The sequence below is a fragment of the Stenella coeruleoalba genome (genome assembly GCF_951394435.1).
Source record: "Stenella coeruleoalba genome assembly, chromosome: 8".
In the NCBI taxonomy this organism is placed as follows: Eukaryota; Metazoa; Chordata; class Mammalia; order Artiodactyla; family Delphinidae; genus Stenella; species Stenella coeruleoalba.
Genome location: NC_137154.1, coordinates 18,267,689 through 18,286,899, shown reverse-complemented (window position 1 = coordinate 18,286,899; position 19,211 = coordinate 18,267,689). Strand labels below are relative to the sequence as shown.

At 38.9% G+C, this 19,211-nt stretch overlaps 1 protein-coding gene across 13 annotated transcripts in view; it reads right to left on the bottom strand.

Annotated features, from left to right (window-relative positions):
* Positions 1 to 19,211, bottom strand: part of LRRC4C (leucine rich repeat containing 4C) — a 1,468,103-nt gene that overhangs the window by 958,381 nt on the left and 490,511 nt on the right. For 12 of the 13 annotated variants that reach the window (XR_013829412.1, XM_079929000.1, XM_079928999.1 and 9 more), the window contains one exon: positions 2,884 to 3,073. The gene's annotated coding sequence lies outside the window, so the exon portion shown is untranslated. Of the gene's footprint in view, positions 1 to 2,883; positions 3,074 to 6,554; positions 6,754 to 19,211 lie in introns of those variants that run through there. The other variant, XM_079928991.1, reaches the window with a different exon arrangement.

Sequence of the window (19,211 nt, the reverse complement as noted above, 5' to 3'; positions counted from 1 at the left end):
TCAAGAAATCTTCACACATTCTTGAAATCCAGCTGGCCGTGTATGTGTGTTTTGATGTAAAGGTGTAGTCATATTCCTTTTTTCTTTTCTTTTTTTTTTTTTTTTTGTGGTACGCGGGCCTCTCACTGTTGTGGCCTCTCCCGTTGCAGAGCACAGGCTCCGGATGCGCAGGCTCAGCGGCCATGGCTCACAGGCCCAGCCACTCCGTGGCATGTAGGATCTTCCTAGACCGGGGCACAAACCCGTGTCCCCTGCATGGGCAGGCGGATTCCCAACCACTGCACCACCAGGGAAGCCCCCTTTTTTCATTTTTAAAAGCTACATATTTCATTGCCTGAAGGAGCTTCTATTCATTGCCATGGTACTGTTGCCTAGCAGGACCATCACATGCCATGTCTTAGTCTTCTACCTACAATATTACGCTGGAAATGTTGACGGGGGAAAAAATCAGGTGTTCACCTCATTCTGCTCCTTCCAAACTCTTCTGAATTGGGATTGCACGTAGAGTTGGTGACTTGAGGTTTCAGAGGTACCAACCTAGAATGTTCCTCATCTATCACCATTGTCAGTCTTGGGCTAGTCCCAGTTTTAAAAAACACTGCAAAGGAAGCCAGGCCGTTCTCAGAGTTTGAGGACATGTCAAAGAGGATTGGAGGGGTCCCAGGACACCCAATTTCATTCAGACATAACAGGCATTACGTGGTCTCTCATATGTGTTTTGGTTTGATTTGACCTGTATTTTCATAAAGAGACAACTAGGGAGTCTTGAAGGCTCTCTATAGGATTATGGAACATTGGTGCCAAAACCAGAGATCATCCATTCCTGACTTGTGTTAAGTTGCTTGGATAAAGCAATGTTTTATGCGTTAGCATATGAAACTAACAGTAATGATAATGTTTATTGTGTGCTTGCTTTGCACCAGGCACTGCTCTATATACTTTATATGTAGTAACTCACTGATGCTTCACAACCAAATTATGACATCAGTATTATTATTATTCCCTTTTTGTCAATGGGGAAAGGCAGAGGAAGATGAAGCAACTTGTGCAAGGACATGAAATTAGGAAATAAGGCCTCAGCATCCTCCATAATATGGAATAATTATCTACAGGGGAGAGATGTGCAAGCAGGGATTTCTCTGGTCCCTTCCAAATGAACATTCTTTTTCTCTTTTTTAGAGAGAGGGAAGCTATATATCCAAAACCAAGGATGATCACCAGAAATGAGTATATTTTTCAAATCATTATCTGCTCTCCCCATACATACACATACATACATACACACACACACACACACACACACACACACACACACACACACACTTCTACACACCTGAAAGTACTTACAATCACAAGATTTTTTTAAAAAATTCATTTTGGAAATATTGGCCCTTCACCAGTGAAAACCAAAGACTTGCATGTGGTAAAATAAGCAACAGTGATGACATTTCCCATCTCATCCTGCTAAAGAATTCTTAGTATGAAAATCCTGCCTTTCACCTCTCATTTAATAAATAAACACAACTAAAAATATACCTTGAAATCCCAAGACAATTTAACTGGTTTAATAATTAATTTTCATAGCAAAAGATTAATTCATTATTTTCCTTGTTAAAACAATAAATGTTCATTGAGCAACCATTTGCTTTAGTATCTATGCACCAGGTATACATGGCAATCAACAAAACAGATTACACCTCTGACTTCATGAACTTGGGGGTAAAGATGTTATCACTGCTACATTACTGATGTGTTCTCTTAGGTCAATATAGTCTATGTTTATAAAGTTTATAAATTTATAAAGTTAAAGTGAGAATGACTGGAAAGAGTGAAATTAGACACTGTGACATAAACAAAAAGAATTCAAGATAACAAATAACTCTGTAACCACATAACCCAACTGACACAGAGACAAGCTCTTAGTATGATTAGTTCTAGTTTAAAATCTAAAGATACCCATATATAGCACAGAAGTCACAAACTCTGAATTTGGATTTATCCTTTCTTCTAAGAAACCCCACCTCTTAGGATCTCCCTATCATCCATGCCCAAACAGCACCCCAGTATATAAGCCTATCGATTCCATAGTCAACAACATATCTTCTTTAGATGGTTCACAGCCAAATTAAATCTCCCACACTAACAGAGCATACAGTACCAGGATGGTGAGTTGTAAGGGTTAGAAAGAGGTGAATAACATGTAAGTATTTAAAATGGCCAACTAGGAACACGAGAAAAACTATATGACAGGAAAAGTATATACTGTAGACTATGATACTACCTGAAATGAACATATGGATAGTAAATCAAGTTCTTACTGCAAATCATTTAAGACTAGGAAGACCCTGGCATCAGACTGTAGTACTTGAATAAAGGTTCCAACACATAATAGCTCAGTGATAGGCAAGGATTCATTTGATTGACCTGGATACCTAGCAGGCCACATTCCCAGAGAGACAGTTGCCATCCCCCCTTCCTTCAAAGAGCAGCATCATTTGGAAATTAAAACCCAAAAGATATGGAAACTGGTTAAAACTGAGTACTTAAGGCAGGCATCCTGATAGAATGCTGATAAGATAGAACACAGCTGAAGGTCAATAATCTAAACAAAAGGCTTGGGTCCTGGACCCTGATCCCACCAAAAGAGAAACTCTGTTATAAATGCTGAGGTTGACAGGGCTGGAAGCCCTGTCAGGAATCTGCTACATCACAGAACTGTAACCACAAAGTTTGCACCTCAGCCCCAAACCATCCTAGAGGAAGAGCTGGTGTTCCCCCAACAATGAAGCTTAGGAGCCCCACAGCTCAAGACTGGGACCCCTCTCAAGTCTGATGTCTTACTCACCAGTTCCCTGTGCACCTGGCATTGAGAAGCTTGCTCACCTGCCACCGCTCTGTCTCTGTACGTTTTCCCCTCAATCAAAGGCTGGTCCCAGCTGGTGTGTGTGCTTTCAGGTCATTCACTCTTGATTACTCGACATCAGATGATCTTGGACAAGTTGTTAATTCTCTGTGAGCCTCAGTATCCTCTTCATCAAATAGGGATAATGACAGTAAATACTTCATTTGGTTTCTGTGAGGATTAAATGAGAGAATCTATGTCAAGTGTTTATTACAGCACCCACACGCAGCGAACATTCAGAAGTGCTATAGCTGTTACTAGAATTCAGGATTTAATTCCAGGGAATTTTTAAATATAAATAAGGGAGGTTTTTTTTTAATCACATCTCAAAAGGAACTAAAAGATAAACTTGAGAGCTTTCATTAAGAGACTTAGAGAACCCTTATTTTATCTGCGACTCCACTGTTGATGTGATAAGGATTATTTGACAATGAAGTGATTCTGAGTTTCAGATCAAAGAAGGAGATTTATCAAGGAACTATCATTTTGCTAGTTAGTTTCTTAAAAGCCTCCTGGTAGTCAATGCTTAGATATGCTAGATTCCTGTAGGCAGCCCCCAAAGTACAATGGGAAATTGGAGAGCATAGACCTCTACCATGGTGAATACCTCCAATATAATGTTCTTTCATCAGTCCTAGTGTGTGTTTCCTGGTGTTTTGTCATGGGTTGATCAATACACTTGTTACTCTTAAGAAGCTCATTACATGGAAGATCATAAGACTGCTATGTGTACTAAACTAATACAGTTAATGGAATAAGATGCTGTGGGAAAAGTATGTGAGATGTCAGGGGGAATGATCTATTTCCTCTACTGATAAACCTCTGGCTCTCTTGAAGGTGTTGGTTAGAATCCAATCCTACACCTCTGACCATTTCTCTCCCCACAAGAAGAGGAGTGGCTCTACTGTATAGGATTAGAGCACCTGTATTACCTGCTCTTGGAAGGTGAGAGGCAGGCTTTATTCCTACATGCAATTAATCTGCTCTGTAACTACACCTCTCACCATAGGAGGGGTCAGGGGCCAGTTTTAGGGGGATGATAGGAAGTCTGTTTTGGCTTCATGTACCAAGTGTGTTTCTCAGTACACCTTTACTACTAATAAAGTTAATATCTGAACATCTGAGGAAGTCAAAGCTTCCTTGTCCATTCTTCGGTAGGTTCAGAACTCGAAAGTGACATTTGATTCAGTGTCTCTTTTAAATCTCAAATATTTTTATTCAGACCAGAGTTTGAATCCCAATTGATATTGGAAAATTGAGTTCAATCTTGAGATGCCAGTGCACTCATTTGTCCATGGTAATAATATCTACCACATTGGATTATGTGGGGACTAACAGATCACATGCCTGACATACAGTAGGTAGTCATAATTCTGCTTGTGTGATATATGTGATATAAAGAGAAGTCTAGACCAAAAAAACCTTCTGAGATTAGGAAGGCAGAAGTTGAATCTTGATATTAGGAACTTCTAATATGTTTTTAATATTTTTTCCTTAAATACAGGAAATATTATTAAAAAATTAGCAGATGACTGAAAAAAATTTGAAACCTTCTTACCACCTGCGTTCATACACTCCAGTCCGTACGACACCGCTTTTCAGAAGAACATGAGTGCCGCAGCAAGATCAAAGGAGGACATGTAATAAATTATTGTGGATGTCACGTCTCAGTCCCTGCCCCTCCCGTCATTGCTCTGCATGTGTCATTTAAAATGCAATTCCCTTTGAATGGGCACAGAGCAGTTCTATTACCAGACATGACTGTTTTTACTCCTAGCAGTGGTTTAATGATTTTATGTCATTGCAATAATAGAAACATGACATTCCACTGTGACTACAGCTTGTATGAGTCTATTTTTGGAAAGCTGATTTTGTAGAGGACAAGAAAATGTGCAATCTTGGTTCCTGTTCCCTTAGTGAACCTTTCATGACTTTCTGAAATGAGCGTGGCGACTTGAAGTCTCAAACAATGATGGTTCACATACAAAAACGCTTCTTTAGAGAAGGAGACTTGAGCCTGAATCCAATTTTCTCATCAGAGGAAAAGCATCCTTTTTGGAGTATTTCAATGCTTGAGTCCTTATTCTTGATAGGGAAGAAGCACACAAACAACAATAGTGGAAGTACACATTCTTTCTCAGTGGAGGACACTGCCTCAAATCTTTCACAGACAAAGTTGAAGGTAAGAGTCATAAACTCCCTCACTGTCCTTCATTCACATGTAAACACTATCACTGTCAGCACCTGACCCTTCACGGTCTTCTAATCTCAGACAAGTGATTCTCTCTAGCTTAAAGCCATCTCTACCATGCGTGTCCTTAATTCGCACCGCTGCTTTTTCTTGTAGGACCTTGATCCATCAGTGTTCTACTCTGCTCCTAGATTATCATCTTCCCCCTTGCTACTGGACCTCTCCTTTTAGTCTGTTAACACACTAAAATCCTTGCTTTTACACACACACACACACACACACACACACACACACACACACACAAGACCCTCTGTCTATCCCTAGTCACTGACCCATTTTCTTTCACAACCAAATTACTTAAAATACTTCACATTTGCAGCTTCCCATTTTTAAAATTCCTGCTTTCTCTCTTGCTGCTATAAATAAATAGGTGATTCTTCCTTGCCTCTTGTTTCAAACAATATGTTGCAAGCTTCTTCTTATCTGTTCTTTCCCCTCTTCAACCCATGTCCACAGTCTGCTGCTCTCACCAATCTCCCCATATTGCTCAGGTAAGCTTCGTCAGTGACCTCATCAAATCCAGTGGTCAATGAACATTTAGCTTGCATGTGAAACAAATGATACCTTCTTTCCCTTTTTAAAAATTCTCCTTCCTTTGGTTTCATGCTGCTACATGAAATAAACTGTTTTATTTCTACCAGTTACCATATGTTTTCTCCAAATACTGGGCCATACACTTCACACTGTTAAGAAAGGTAGGGAATATTGTAATAGTGTATACATTTAAAAATCAAGCAACTGAAACATAAAGAAATTGAATAATTTTACCCAATTACCTAGTAAATGTGAGGAATGGGATAAGAACACAGCTTTACCTGACACCAATGTACATTTTCAAATTTGTTAATATGATAAATATTTAAAGCATACAGAAATATACCAATTGTCACAACCAACAAACCTCATCTATCCACACATTTAACACACGTTAACATTTTGCTTAACAATTTGGACTAATTTATTTTTCCAGAACTGATGTATTAGAAAGAGTTAAACCCCAATGGAGGGGGAAGATGGCGGACAAGACGCGGAGATCACCTTCCTCGCCACGGATACATCTGAAATGCATCTACACGTGGAACAGTTCCTACAGAACACCTCCTGAACGCTAGCAGAAGACCCCAGACCTCCCAAAAGGCAAGAAACTCCCCACGTACCTGAGGAGGGCAAAAGAAAACAGAATAAACAGAGACAAAAGAATAGGGACGGGACCTGCACCAGTGGGAGGGAGCTGTGAAGGAGGAAAAGTTTCCACACACGAGGAAGCCCCTTCGCGGGCGGAGACTGCGGGGGGCGGACGGAGGGAAGCTTCGGCGCCGCGAAGGAGAGCGCAGCAACAGGGGTGCAGAGGACAAAGCAGAGAGATTCCCGCACAGAGGGTCAGGGCCGACCGGCACTCACCAGCCCGAGAGGCTTGTCTGCTCAACCCCCAAGGCGGGTGGGGCTGGGAGTTGAGACTCGGGCTTCGGTGGGAGCGCAGGGAGAGGACTGGGGTTGGCAGCGTGAGCACAGCCTGCAGGGGGTAGTGCGCCGCGGCTAGCCGGGAGGGAGTCCGGGGAAAAGTCTGGACCTGCCGAAGAGGCAAGAGACTTTTTCTTCCCTGTTTCCTGGTGCGCGAGGAGAGGGGATTAAGAGCGCTGCTTAAAGGAGCTCCAGAGACGGGCGCGAGCCGCGGCTAACAGCGCGGACCCCAGAGACGGGCAAGAGACGCTAAGGCTGCTGCTGCTGCCACCAAGAACCCTGTGTGCGAACACAGGTCACTCTCCATACCTCCCTTCCGGCAGCACGCACGGCGCACCTCAGGCGAGTGCAACGTCACGCCGGCTTCCGCAGCCGCAGGCCCGCCCCGCACTCCGTGCCTCTCCCTCCGCCCGGCCTGAGTGAGCCGGAGCCCCCGATTCAGCGGCTCGTTTAACCCCGTCCTGTCTGAGCGAAGAACAGATGCCCTCCGGCAACCTACGTGCAGAGGCGGGGCCAAATCCAAAGCTGAAACCCGGGAGCTGTGCGAACAGAGAAGAGAAAGGGAAATCTCTCCCAGCAGCTTCAGGAGCAACGGATTAAATCTCCACAATCAACTTCATATACCCTGCATCTGTGGAATGCCTGAATAGACAACGAATCATCCCAAATTGAGGAGGTGGACTTTGAGAGCAAGCTTTATTATTTTTTTCCCCTTTTCCTCTTTTTGTGAGTGTGTATGTGTATGCTTCTGTGTGAGATTTTGTCTGTATAGCTTTGCTTTCACCATTTGTCCAAGGGTTCTATCCGTCCTTTTTTGTTTTTTTTTTACTTTTTAAAAAATTATTTCTTTTTTTTTTCTTTTTTTCTTTTTGTGGTACGCAGGCCTCTCGCTGTTGTGGCCTCTCCAGTTGCGGAGCACAGGCTCCGGACGCGCAGGCTCAGCGGCCATGGCTCACGGGCCCAGCCACTCCATGGCATGCGGGATCTTCGCGGACTGGGGCACAAACCCGTCTCCCCTGCATCGGCAGGCGGACTCTCAACCACTGCGCCACCAGGGAAGCCCCCCAAATTTTTTTCTTAATATTTATTTTTTTATTTTAAAAACTTTATTTTATTTTACCTTAATTTATTTTATTTTATTTTATCCTCTTCCTTTTTACTTTTTCTCCCTTTTATTCTGAGCTGTGTCGATGAAAGGCTCTTGGTGCTGCAGCCAAGAGTCACTGCTGTGCCTCTGAGGTGGGAGAGCCAACTTCAGGACACTTGTCCACAAGAGACCTCCCAGCTCCACGTAATATCAAATGGTGAATATCTCCCAGAGATCTCCATCTCAACACCAACACCTAGCTTCACTCAACGACCAGCAAGCTACAGTGCTGGACACCCTATGCCAAACAACTAGCAAGACAGGAACACAACACCACCCATTAGCAGAGAGGCTGCCTAAAATCATAATAAGGCCACAGACACCCCAAAACACACCACCAGACGTGGACCTGCCCACCAGAAAGACAAGATCCAGCCTCATCCACCAGAACAGAGGCAGTAGTCCCCTCCACCAGGAAGCATACACAACCCACTGAACCAACTGTAGCCACTGGGGACAGACACCAAAACAACGGGAACTACGAACCTGCAGCCTGCAAAAAGGACACCCCAAACACAGTAAGATAAGCAAAATGAGAAGACAGAAGAACACACAGCAGATGAAGGAGCAGGATAAAAACCCACCAGACCTAACAAATGAAGAGGAAATAGGCAGTCTACCTGAAAAAGAGTTCAGAATAATGATAGTAAAGATGATCCAAAATCTTGGAAATAGAATGGACAAAATGCAAGAAACATTTAACAAGGACCTAGAAGAACTAAAGATGAAACAAAAGCAATGATGAAAAACACAATAAATGAAATTTAAAATACTCTAGATGGGATCAATAGCAGAATAACTGAGGCAGAAGAACGGAAAAGTGACCTGGAAGATAAAATAGTGGAAATAACTACTGCAGAGCAGAATAAAGAAAAAAGAATGAAAGGAACTGAGGACAGTCTCAGAGACCTCTGGGACAACATTAAAAGCACCAACATTCGAATTATAGGGGTTCCAGAAGAAGAAGAGAAAAAGAAAGGGACTGAGAAAATATTTGAAGAGATTATAGTTGAAAACTTCCCTAATATGGAAAATGAAATAGTTAATCAAGTCCAGAAAGCACAGAGAGTCCCATACAGGATAAAGCCAAGGAGAAACACATCAAGACACATATTAATCAAACTGTCAAAAATTAAATACAAAGAAAACATATTAAAAGCAGAAAGGGAAAAATAACACACAAGGGAATCCCCATAAGGTTAACAGCTGATCTTTCAGCAGAAATTCTGCAAGCCAGAAGGGACTGGCAGGACATATTTAAACTGATGAAGGAGATAAACCTGCAACCAGGATTACTCTACCCAGCAAGGATCTCATTCAGATTTGATGGAGGAAATTAAAACCTTTACAGACAAGCAAAAGCTGAGAGAGTTCAGCACCACCAAACCAGCTTTATGACAAATGCTAAAGGATCTTCTCTAGGCAAGAAACACAGAGAAGGAAAAGACCTATAATAACAAACCCAAAACAGTTAAGAAAATGGGAATAGAAACATACATATCGATAATTACCTTAAATGTAAATAGATTAAATGTTCCCACCAAAAGACACAGACTGGCTGAATGGATACAAAAACAAGGCCAATATATATGCTATCTACAAGAGACCAACTTCACACCTAGAGACACATAAAGAATGAAAGTGAGGGGATGGAAAAAGATATTTCATGCAAATGGAACCCAAAAGAAAGCTGGAGTAGCAATTCTCATGTCACACAAAATAGATTTTAAAATAAAGACTATTAGACAAAGAAGGACACTACATAATGATCAAGAGATGGATCCAAGAAGATATAACAATTGTAAATACTTATGCACCAACAAAGGAACAGCACCTCAATATATAAGGCAAATACTAACAGCCATAAAAGGGGAAATCAACAGTAACACATTCATAGTAGGGGACTTTAACACCCCACTATCACCAATGGACAGATCATCCAAAATAAAAATAAATAAGGAGACATAAGCTTTAAATGATACATTAAACAAGATGGACTTAATTGATATTTATAGGACACTCCTTCCAAAAATGACAGAATACAAATTTTTCTCAAGTGCTCATGGAACATTCTCCAGGATAGATCATATCTTGGGTCACAAATGAAGCCTTGGTAAATTTAAGAAAATTGATATTGTATCAAGTATCTTTTCCGACCACAACACTATGAGACTAGATATCAATTACAGGAAAAGATCTGTAAAAAATACAAACACATGGAGGCTAAACATTACACTACTTAATAACGAAGTGATCACTGAAGAAATCAAAGAGGAAATAAAACAATAGCTAGAAACAAATGTCAAAGGAGACATGATGATCCAAAACCTATGGGATGCAGCAAAAGCAGTTCTAAGAGGGAAGTTTATAGCAATACAATCCTACCTTAAGAAACAGGAAACATCTCGAATAAACAACCTAAACTTGCACCTAAAGCAATTAGAGAAAGAAGAACAAAAAACGACCCAAAGTTAGCAGAAGGAGAGAAATCATAAAGATCAGATAAGAAATAAATGAAAAAGAAATGAAGAAAATGATAGCAAAGTTCAATAAAACTAAAAGCTGGTTCTTTGAGAAGATAAACAAATTGATAAACCATTAGCTAGACTCATCAAGAAAAAAAGGGAGAAGACTCAAATCAATAGAATTAGAAATGAAAAAGGAGAAGTAACAACTGACACTGCAGAAATACAAAAGATCATGAGAGATTACTACAAGCAACTCGATGCCAATAAGATGGACAACCTGGAAGAAATGGACAAATTCTTAGAAATGCACAACCTGCCAAGACTGAATCAGGAAAAATAGAAAATATGAACAGGCCAATCACAAGCACTGAAATTGAAACTGTGATTAAAAATCTTCCAACAAACAAAATCCCAGGACCAGTTGGCTTCACAGCAGAATTCTATCAAACATTTCGAGAAGAGCTAACACCTATCCTTCTCAAACTCTTCCAAAATATAGCAGCGGGAGGAACACTCCCAAACTCATTCTATGAGGCCACCATCACCCTGATACCAAAACCAGACAAGGATGTCACAAAGAAAGAAAACTACAGGCCAATATCACAGATGAACATAGATGCAAAAATCCTCAACAGAATACTAGCAAACAGAATCCAACAGCACATTAAACGGATCATACACCATGATCAACTCTGGTTTATTCCAGGAATGCAAGGATTCTTCAATATACGCAAATCAATCAATGTGATACACCATATTAACAAACTGAAGGAGAAAAACCATATGGTCATCTCAATAGGTGCAGAAAAAGCTTTCGACAAAATTCAACACCCATTTATGATAAAAACCCTCCAGAAAGTAGGCATAGAGGGAACCTTCCTCAACATAATAAACGCCATATATGACAAACCCACAGCCAACATTGTCCTCAGTGGTGAAAAACTGAAAGCATTTCCACTAAGATCAGGAACAAGACAAGGCTGCCCACTCTTACCACACTTATTCAACATAGTTCTGGAAGTTTTAGCCACAGCAATCAGAGAAGAAAAGGAAATAAAAGGAATCCAAATCGGAAAAGAAGAAGTAAAGCTGTCACTGTTTGCAGATGACATGATACTATACACAGAGAATCCTAAATATGCTACCAGAAAACTACTAGAGCTGATCAATGAATTGGTAGAGTAGAAGGATACAAAATTAATGCACAGATATCTCATGCATTCCTATAAACTAATGATGAAAAATCTGAAAGAGAAATTGAGGAAACACTCCCATTTACCATTGCAACAAAAAGAATAAAATATTTAGGAAAAAACCTACCTAAGGAGACAAAAGACCTGTATGCAGAAAATTATAAGACACTGATGAAAGAAATTAAAGATGATACAAATAGATGGAGAGATATACCATGTCCTTGGATTGGAAGAATCAACATTGTGAAAATGAATCTACTACTCAAAGCAATCTACAGATTCAATGCAATCCCTATCAAACTACCACTGGCATTTTTCAGAACTAGAACAAAAATTTCACAATTTGTATGTAAACACAAAAGACCCCAAATAGCAAAAGCAATCTTGAGAAAAAAAAAACAAAACAAACTGAGCTGGAGGAATCAGGCTCCCTGACTTCAGACTATACTACAAAGCTACAATAATCAAGACAGTATGGTACTGGGACAAAAACAGAAATCTAGATCAATGGAACAGGACAGAAAGCCCAGAGATAAACCCACGCTCATATGGTCACCTTATCTTTGATAAAGGAGGCAGGAATGTACAGTGGAGAAAGGACAGCCTCTTCAATAAGTGGTGCTGGGAAAACTGGACAGGTACATGTAAAAGTATGAGACTAGATCACTCCCTGACACCATACACAAAAATAAACTCAAAATGGATTAAAGACCTAAAAGTAAGGCCAGAAACTATCAAACTCTTAGAGGAAAACATAGGCAGAACACTCTATGACATAAATCACAGCAAGATCCTTTTTGACCCACCTCCTAGAGAATGGAAATAAAAACAAAAATAAACAAATGGGACCTAATGAAACTTCAAAGCTTTTGCACAGCAAAGGAAACCATAAGCAAGACCAAAAGACAACCCTCAGAATGGGAGAAAATATTTGCAAATGAAGCAACTGACAAAGGATTAATTTCCAAAATTTACAAGCAGCTCATGCAGCTCAATAACAAAAAAACAAAAAACCTAATCGAAAAATGGGCAGAAGACCTAAATAGACATTTCTCCAAAGAAGATATACAGACTGCCAACAAACACATGAAAGAATTCTCAACATCATTAATCATTAGAGAAATGGAAATCAAAACTACAATAAGATATCATCTCACACCAGTCAGAATGGCCATCATCAAAAAATCTAGAAACAATAAATGCTGGAGAGGGTGGGGAGAAAAGGGAACACTCTTGCACTGCTGGTGGGAATGTGAATTGGTACAGCCACTGTGGAGAACAGTATGGATGTTCCTTATAAAACTACAAATTGAACTACCATATGACCCAGCAATCCCACTACTGGGCATATATCCTGAGAAAACCATAATTCAAAAAGAGTCATGTACCAAAATGTTCATTGCATTTCTATTTACAATAGCCAGGAGATGGAAACAACCTAAGTGTCCATCATCGGATGAATGGATAAGTAAGATGTGGCACATATATACAATGGAATATTACTCAGCCATAGAAAGAAACGAAATTGAGCTATTTGTAATGAGGTGGATGGAACTAGAGTCTGTCATACAGAGTGAAGTAAGTCAGAAAGAGAAAGACAAATACCATATGTGAACACATATATATGGAATTTAAGAAAAAATATATGTCATGAAGAACCTAGGGGTAAGACAGGAATAAAGAAACAGACCTACTAGAGAATGTACCTGAGGATATGGGGAGGGGGAAGGGTAAGCTGTGACAAAGTGAGAGAGTGGCATGGACATATATACACTACCAAATGTAAGGTAGATAGCTAGTGGGAAGCAGCCGCATAGCACAGGGAGATCAGCTTGGTGCTTTGTGACCACCTAGAGGGGTGGGATAGGGAGGGTGGGAGGGAGGGAGATGCAAGAGGGAAGAGATATGGGAACATATGTATATGTATAACTGATTCACTTTGTTATAAAGCAGAAACTAACACATCATTGTAAAGCAATTATACTCCAATAAAGATGTAAAAAAAAAAAAAAAAAAAAGAAGTTACAGCCCAATTTGTAATTCTCCACAATTTTACTCCCTTGCCAGAGGAAGCCATTATACTGTAGCGCAGCGGTCCCCAACCGTTTTGGCACCACGGACCAGTTTCATGGAAGACAATTTTTCCACAGACCTGGTGGGAGGATGGTTTCAGGATGATTCAAGTGCATTACACTTATTTTGCACTTTATTTCTATTATTATTACATTGTAATATATAATGAAATAATTACACAACTCACCATAATACTGACTGGAGGTGGAGCTCAGGGGGTAATGCAAGCAATAGAGAGCGGCTATAAATACAGATGAAGCTCCACTCGCTCACCCACAGCTCATCTCCTGCTGTGCGGCCCGCTTCCTAACAGGCCACGGACCAGTATTGGGACCAGTACTGGGACCAGTTGGAGACCCCTGCTCTAGTGGGTCTCTATCTTTTACATCCAAAGGTTTTATCCTACTTTTAGATTGATACAGTCTTCTGTATTCCTCTCTACTTTTCCTTATCTTGATATTAAATATTGTTTCTTTTCTCTTGGTGTTCACTCATAAATTTTAAACATATATACTTGAGTTTATAGATAATCAATATGTCTAATCTATTCTCAAACCAAATAAGCCTTTAGAATGTATTCATACTAAACTTCTTTCTGTAATCTACCACATTAAGCTTTCTTTTTTGTGCCTATAAATACTGTGTTTAAAATGACCAAGAAATTAGTAATATACTTCATCTATCATCTGTCTAATATCTATGTATCAATATGTTTTTTTACAGTCCAAGGTTGCTTACATTTATCTGTATGTTTATCAAGTATTTTCTAACCATCCCATCCTTATTATGGGAGGAGGGTATTCAATTTCCTCTTACTGACTTTTTATGCTCTGTTTTTTGACTTTGTTTTTTGGTGAGAATGTATAAATTGTTAATTGTCACAGCATTTTTATGAGAATTTTTAAAATTTAGATTCACCCCAGAATTATACTTTGGCTAAGTATAAAATTCTAGGTTGATAAGTATTTTTCATCCACCCTTTAAAGTTATCATTCCATTAGGCTTCTTGTCTCCATCATGACTGTGAGACATCTTCTATAATTCTAATTTTTGTTCCTTTGTTTACAATAGATATTTCATCTTTGATTGCTTTCAAGAGTTTTTTTTCTGATTGTGTGAGTTCTGAAACTTCAGTGCAATATATCTAGGTGTAGATTTATTTTTGATCATTCTGTCAAGGATATATTTTACTCGGTCATTATGAAGATTGATATCTCTTTTCAGTCCAGGAACATTCTGAGCCATCTTATCTTTCATTTTTCTCTATCCTCCTTTTCTAAAAATTCTCTTGTATGTTTTCTGTGGTATGTTATCTTCCTCATATCTTTACACCCATGCTGCATGTCTGATTAATTTAATCAGATCTATTTCCAAATTACTAACACTTATTTACACTTATCTACATCTTAACCAAATGTATTTGCTCACAATTTCCAAATCATGCAGCTCATTTCCCCACAGCACAAGATCGGGGTCCTTTGTCAAGTCTGGTGCCTGTGGTTATTTTTCTTCTATCTATTTCAACTTTTACACATTTATTTTAATGTCTCCTCTGGCTAGTTCTATTATTTCTAGTTCTAGGGTGTGAATTCTATTTGTTGAATTTTCTGACTCTCTTTAATTATGGGTCCCCATAGGTGACCTGAATGTTTTAAGTAATCTTCGTGGAGATTGTTATGGACTGAATTGTCTCCTCAAAATCCGTATGTTATAGCCTCAATCCCTAATGTGACTGTATTTGGAGGTAGAGTCTTTAAAAAAGTAATTAAGCTAAAACAATATCATAAGGTTGGGGTCCTAATCTAATGGTACATATGTTCTCATAAAAGAGGATGAGTAAACAGGAAGATGCACACAGAGGACACCCCATGTAAAAACACAGTGAGAATGCAGCCACCTGCAAGCCAAGAAGAGAGACCTCACCAGAAACCAGCACTGCCAACACCCTGATCTTGGATTTCCAGCCTCCCAGGACTGTGAGGAAAAAAAAAAAAAATCTGTTGTTTAAGCCACTCAGTCTGTAGTATTCTGTTACGGCAGCCCGAGATGACTTACACAGAGGTATTTCAGGAGCCCCCGTTTGCAGTAACACCCACTGAGTGCCAGTTCATATTCACTTCTTCCTTGTGATCATGGTTTCAAGAGTTTATATTAGAACTTTATTAATTTCTCAACTTGCCATTCTCACATCACATAAGTAATACAAATTTGGAACTCAAAAATTTGTTTAAAGCTGTTTCACCTTGCATGTTTCTCAGAAATGACTCATTTTCACTCATGGCTAATGGTCAGAATTTTGCTTTCAAAGATATAGTAGAATACCTTCCTGTCTCAAAGCTTTTTGCAGATAACACCTACTCAGTCTCCTTGTGTAAGCAGCCCATGGCCTAGGCTTCCCTCGGAGGGTACCTAAAATATCAGACCCAGCATTTAGGGTCTGTTTCCCAGTTCTGATAACTGGAAATGTTGGGCTTCTGATTATTAATCTTACCTTGAAATTTTTTCTTCACTCTGGAATCTAAGGAGTCCCTTTCTTGTTTTTTACCCTAAGTATTTCAAAAATACTTCTTTCATAATCTGTTTGGAATGGAAATAAAATTCTTCTGCATCAGCTTAATTTCAAATAATGACCAGATGTCTCTTATGTTCTTTGTATGTCATTATGCCATCTCTCCTGCCCCATGATATCTCTCACTACGTATTATAACATGCAAAAGCTAATTTCTCTTTCTCTGCTTGACAGTGAAATGTTTTCAGAGGTTCAGTCTCCTCTTCGGATGTTCTCATTGAACAAACTAGTCTATTTCCAATGTTACAAGTAACTCATTTTTGAAAATTCCTATTTGACATCTCACCCCCCACATTCAATGAAGAGGCAAATTCCTCCATCCAGCCTTCTTAGCACTGCCATTTCACAGCAGCTACCATCAAATCCCACTTCTAGTGAGATAGTGCAGCTTCTCAGGACTTTTAACTTGCACTATTTAATAATTAGCCAAATTGACATCCATGCCTCTAATCATGTTTGTTCTCTTCTAGTTTTCTTTTGGCTGCCAGAGGTATTTTCATTCTTTTTAAAAAATAGCTAATCCATACTTACTCCTTGATTCCATGGACCTTTTCAAGGGATTTCCTTTCCCTATAGAATAAAGTCCAAACTCTTTAGCTTGCAAAACCAAATCTTCATAATTGAGCCTTTGACTACTGGTCAAGATTTATTTCACACAGGGCTGCATACCACCACTTAGAACTCTAGTTCAATTAAGCCATTTGTAGTATCGTTTCCATGACTTTGCTCAAGCGATTTCCTCTGCCAGAAATAATTTCTCCTTGCCCCCTCTCCTCCTCTGCAGCTCAACATTACTTTCTCAAAACTTTCAGTCTTTTCCAGGGAAAGTTGACGACATCCTTCTTTGTATCCCTGCCAGAAATACTTATCCTTGGTACTTATTATAATCTTAATTCCACTGATAATAATAACAAGCCTGTCTTCTACCCTGAAATTGTGAGATCATTTAAGACATGGTTCGTCAATCTCAGTGGTACTGATGTATTAGACCAGATAATTTTCTGTTGTACGGGCTGTCCTGTGAATTGCAGGATTTTAAGCAGCATGCCTGACCTCTAACTACTAGATATTAGTAGCTCCCACCCTTCACCAGACATGACAACTAAAAATGGCTCCAGACATTGTCAAATGTCTGAGGGATGGGTGGTGGGGGCATAATCATCCCTGGCTGAGAACCGCTGCTTTAAGATAGAAAGCACATTTCCAAAGTCCTGTGTTCAAGGCCACCACATGCATTCCAGAAATACTAGTTGACTGAATGAGTGCGTGATGAATAAAAGTACTTTAGTAATCAACAGATAGTATATAGATAGATTGATAGATAGATATCTGTTAGTATAAGTTACACTTTAAATAACTGAAACACATAAAATATTTGACTTGCAAATTATACATTTGAATAATTCAGGGAGCTGAAGTTTAAATAATATCAGAAGGACATAAGATTGACTATATACACGCATTTCATAGTGAAAGACCAAATGCCAAGTAAGAACAATGGCAATTTTGTGAATTTGTTGCCAGTTCAAATTTATTTTGCCAAGGCTAATGTTTAGTTAAGTTGATATTTCTGACAAGTGTAAGAATTTTCATTGAATGAGCTTATGTTTGAATTTCAACAACTCTGCATTTAACCTGAAGGAAATATAATCTCCTGGGCAATTTTCAAAACAAGTGACTATGCTGACAAGGGGTCTCGGAGATAAAAGCTAAATTTAAAAAAAAAAATCATTATATTCCTTAACTGTTCTTTATTTTGGCTGCGTCACGTGGCTTGTGGGATCTCAGTTCCCCGACCAGGGATTGAACCTGGGCCACAGCAATAAAAGTGCTGAATCTTGACCACAAGACCACCAGGGAACTCCCTTAACTGTTCTTCCTCTAGACATTTACTTAACAAATATTTAGAGAATGCTTAGAATGTACAAAATGATTGAAGAAAATAAAAAGATCTTTTTACCCCTGTTAGAAGAGATAATTCATGCATGCAAATAATCTAAAGTGGAATCAAAAGGTTAAGAATGTTCAAGTGAAGTAGCCATTCCTTTCATTTGGAAAAATCAAGGAAAGAATCATAGAAAACACAGCACGGAATTTTGGCCTTAGGTGGAAAAATAAGGTTGTTAATATCATCATTTATAATAATATCAAAAAATAGAAAAGTTTTAACATTAAATATCGGTTGAATCACTAGCTCCATTTGAAAATTTTAGTTCTGAAAACTGCAATAAAATACAAGATTATGTGTCCTATTTAAAAAATAACATTAGGACATTCAGAATTTTGCATTCAGTTTGAGTTAACAGAGGACTCAAATGTAAAATATTACATAAGGATCAAAGCCTAGAAGAAAACACATGGTAATGTTAATGATTATTTCTGGACTGCAGGACTGGCAGGGGGAATATTACTTCTGTTCTAGATATCTTAGTATTGTAAATTTATCTTCCATAGCTGTATATTATTTTATATATGCATAAATGATATGCTATACAAAGTTTTGTTCTTTGAATCTACTCAGGTTTGAGATTATAGAAAGGTTTTCCTTTATTTTACTTACCACATATTCATATAATTCTGACAGAAGTTTCAGACACCACAAGGGAAAAATATTCTGTCAAATTTTATTTCTATACTTGGCTAAATGGTTGTAGATTGTGACTTAGTAAAGTGTGTAAATTTAAGAAACATAAATTTGAAATCTGCCATGTTGAAATTGTCATAGTCTTCCCTCTGCCCCTTAAAATTTACTTATTAAAAAGCACTCACTCTTCTACTTACCAACCAAAAATCTGATTACAAATTGTGTTAGAAGATTTAAAAAGCAGTAGAAACGTAGACCAAATATACAAAAGCTTAAATCCCTCATCTTCCAGGAAGACGTTGGTGTAACTGGAGTCTATACGGATATCATCCTTATTTGGGTGATTCACAACATCCTTCTCTTATATCGTAGTTATATGTGTAAATGTTCTGCCTCCCAGTGGAGCTTCTTAAATACCCATACGGAATCTTTTACTTTTTTGATTCAACCCCCTTGAGAGCCAAATGCATGCTTAGGTACTAAGTACAGGAATTAACAAATGTGCAAATAGCCAATCCCTTGTAGACAGTAGTCATTTAACAAATATTTGAAGGAATGTATTC